The 4002-nt window shown below is 32.1% G+C and overlaps 1 long non-coding RNA gene across 1 annotated transcript; it reads right to left on the bottom strand.

Annotated features, from left to right (window-relative positions):
• Window positions 1-518: 518 nt before the first annotated feature.
• On the bottom strand, window positions 519-3005 carry LOC129452531 (uncharacterized). The gene is made up of 3 exons (XR_008647159.2): window positions 2774-3005; window positions 1371-1393; window positions 519-1246 (listed from the first exon to the last, which is right to left on the bottom strand). It is a non-coding gene; the product is annotated as an uncharacterized lncRNA (long non-coding RNA).
• Window positions 3006-4002: the final 997 nt, after the last annotated feature.

Below are 4002 nucleotides of genomic sequence, written 5' to 3' on the forward strand. Positions count from 1 at the left end.
CATTTTCGTTACGACTGCCACTAGGGGGCGAACTCCCGACAGTTATATCTGTATGTAATGTACAATGGAAAGGCTGTTTAGCCTATGTATCTATAAAATATTAAAAAAGAAAACATGTAGTGCATATATGTTGTGAATACTTGACATGTAACAATTAATGAAAGTTAAACAGTTATAAACTAAATATTTTTAGGAGTGTTGATCTTTTACACTTTTACTATTAACTTTTGGCTCTTACATGTTAAACTGCAATTGTTTTTAAATATTAATAAAGATAATATGAGTTTTCAGTAATTAAAAGGCTTTTAATTTCATTTTTTTTTTGAAAATGCATGTTTTTAATATGTTTTTTTTTCAAATATACTACAACAAAAATAAGAAAAATGACAACAACACACACATATATGGTAAAAGTAAAAAATATATCAAAAGTAAAAATAGGGGTAAAAGTTTGGCATAGTATTTACAATTTTAAAATCTGGCCCCCGAAGAAAAGTAGTTGAAGACCCCTGGGCTACAGTATGCATCCTGTCAAACTTTTTTGTATCATATACTGTCACTCCATGGAAATAATATAATAAATGCTCTATTAGCAAAATAATTGGGTCATTTTCTCTATATTTTAGCCTGCATAGTAAATCACACTTCTGCACGTTTTTGGTTGCATTTACAAGACTGTTAATTTCCTTTTCAGTGTGTCATGCCTTTAATGTTAATTTTTCAAATAAAGTGCATTGTAATTACTGTAGATTTTTTGCTTTAGCAAAAAGAGTCCTGAAGCAAAATTGCTAAAGATCTAAAGGCTGTAATCACAACTAAATTATGCATTACATCACACATACAAATAGAGTAAAGCGAAAAAAACAATGGTTTAATCTTGAGGTCTCTTTAAAATAATATACCAATATAATCAATAAACAAAGCTTTTATTGTATGTTTAGTAAGCATGTTTCAAATGCAAAGAGCCATTTTTATGCATTAGGAATCTATAAATTCAAATCCAATGTCAGATCAAGCATGGATCCTTTGGCCAATAAGAAATTAAAGAGTAAATGAGCTGTTTTTAATTACATCACAGAACAGTCATTACCCTTAATTCTCACTCTCACAGTTTAATGAGAAATGTTTAATGTCTAAATCGAATGTGCTAGGACCCTTATAACAGTCTCTCTTTCACTCGCTCTGCTGTTGCTTCTGCTGGTTTCATGCACATTAAACATCTGACTTTGGTGGAGATGAATGTCATCTGCAAGTAAACAGACCAGAGATCAGGAGCAAAGCAAATGGCAGCTCCCAGTTTAAATTCCTTAATTCATTATGCAAACATGATCTATTGCCGAACCCAGTGTGCCGATGAATATCTAGAGTACCTTATGATTAAGTCCTGAAACATCTGTCGAGAGGGATCAGCAATTCAGATGATAATGCATAAACAAGCAAAACAGAGGCAATAAAGGTAATTTCATTAGAATATGCAACACTCTACCTTATGGTAAAAGGTTAAAGCAAAAAGTCAGAGGAGGACATGGTCCATACGATTTTAGATTTTATTTCAGTTATTTGTCAATAATGTGATTTTCATTTGTTTTCTAAACATTCATTTATTAATTAACTAATTTTTATACAAATTCATACTGCTCTGCAGTTAAGACTGCACTACCGTCAAACATTTTTGGATGTGATTTTTTTAGGTGATTGTGTATTTTAAAAAGTTTTAAATTATTTGTTTTAGACAAAATATAATGTTGCCACCATATTGATTTCAATTAGAAAACAGAAATTTTATTAAAAAAATGTTTTGAAAATACAGTCTGGGACTCTTTAACCATTTACAGGATAGCCTGAGGTACCAGTATGTACCTTTGAGATAGTGATATGCACCCTTTAGGGGTGCTTTTTTAAAGGGTACCGCCCTAGTGACAGCTTTTGTACGATTTATTATGAGTGTATGATATAACATATGGTATACACTGTACACTGTCGGATCAACTTAAAAAAGTACTTAAATTGGTAACACCTAATAAAAAGTTATTTCAACTTAAATTTTTCACTTATATTTTTTTCCACTTAAACATATAAGTTGAAACAAATACATTTTTTAGGTGTTAACATTTTTTATCCAACTTTTCACTTTTTGTACTGTAGTTCCTACCATTGATGTCCCTGGTCAACCCTATATCACGCAAATACGTGACTATTTCACGTATGGACCAACGTGAAAATGTCACGTTTTGCCGGGTTTGAACGTGAGCATGTCACGTTTTCTGTTTGTGTCACTTTCACGTTTTGGTTACTCAACTTTTTTGTCCTATTTTTAAACCATTTTCGCTTCGGTTTAGGGTTAGATTTGGTACTTGTGTTATATGTCACTTTAAGTATTTGTCACTTTAAATATTGGTTTATAAAAAAAGATACAATACTTATTCTTTTATATTTTCTAAACTTTAACCAATTGTCGCCTGACGTTGGTGTTAGAGTTTGTTTAGGTAAGGATGTCATTTTATGTAAATCTAACCCTAAACCGAAGCGACAATGGTAAGAAATTAGGACAAAAAAGTTGAGTAACCGAAACGTGAAAGTGACACAAACAGAAAACGTGACATGCTCACGTTCAAACCCGGCAAAACTGCCCTGGTAGGGCCCATGCCTTCTATATTTTGAGAAAAATTCAAACAATGAAACAAATAGCAAAGCCCCCAAGAAATAAAAGCAATTAAAATACATATTAATTCGTTAATTTATTTAAAATTATATAACCAAAAAACGTTCCTACCTTGTGAGTGTCACCTGATTCTTCATTCTTCCTGCGTAGTTTATTATTCCCATGCATGGACAAAAAGCAGCCATTGGTAAAGCCAATCTGTTCTCTTCAACAAACTCAACTGTACTGCTCCAGCCCTAGGCATTGCTTTTATCTTTTCTCTAAAAAAACAATTATTGAAATCAATGTTTTATGAGAGTTTCAGCTTTGCTACACCGGTCTGAATCTCCCTCAGTCTCCTATCTTTCCATAGTCATCATCAGCATGTCAAGTTTAAATGTTTACTTATGCAGCTTCCAAATGCTTCATTCATACCTTCTCCATTTTCATTATGTATTGAGTCTCTGTAGATTTGCTGTAAATATTGATTTCAGAGCCAATTATTACTCAACCTCAGGGCAAAATGTTATATGCACACTAATATTACAATCCCAGTTATTTTTAAGGCATATAGAGGGGTGTAAAAATAAAGAAAAAGATGTTGATGTCCTGTTTTTTGGTGTGGGTGTGGCAGTCAAAGACAAAGGCAACAAATATAGTCCAAAACTGTTATATACAAAGTGTGTTGTGCGGTGCTCCAAGTGTACATGGTTTATAGGATTTACACTAAATGTGTTGTCCTTAACCAGACACAAAATGTGTTGTTTTGACACAACCATTTTAAGAGTGTTGTCACTGAGAAACTAACTCCTAAATTTAATACACGTGTATTAAAACCAATTTAAATTTAGGAGTAATTTTTGATTGAGATTTTAATTTTAAAGCTCAGGTACGTAACATTACCAAAACTGCAATCTACCATCTGGCAATGCTCTCTTATTGGTTGCCAAAAAATACAATAAACCAGTTACAATTGATCTAAAATATAGCTGCTTGAATACTGGCAAAAACCAAAAAGAGAGATCATATTTTACCCGTATTAAAGTCATTACAGTGGTTACCTGTTGGTTTTCGTATTGATTTTAATATCTTTTATTAGTTTACAAGGCATTGCATAAAATTGCTCCAGATTATCTTTCTAAAATGCTTACAGTATATGAACCTTAATGTCTCTTCAATCTCTTCTTTTAATTGTAAATATAAATTTATATTAATGTGTGTGTGTGTGTGTGTGTGTGTGTGTGTGTGTGTGTGTGCGTGCGCGTGCGTGCGTGCGTGTGTGTAATGTATACATATATACGTATATATATACATAAACAATGAACAAAATACACATAAACACATAAAATACAAATCTCATA

Source organism: Misgurnus anguillicaudatus, chromosome 17 (assembly GCF_027580225.2).
Source record: "Misgurnus anguillicaudatus chromosome 17, ASM2758022v2, whole genome shotgun sequence".
Lineage (NCBI taxonomy): Eukaryota > Metazoa > Chordata > Actinopteri > Cypriniformes > Cobitidae > Misgurnus > Misgurnus anguillicaudatus.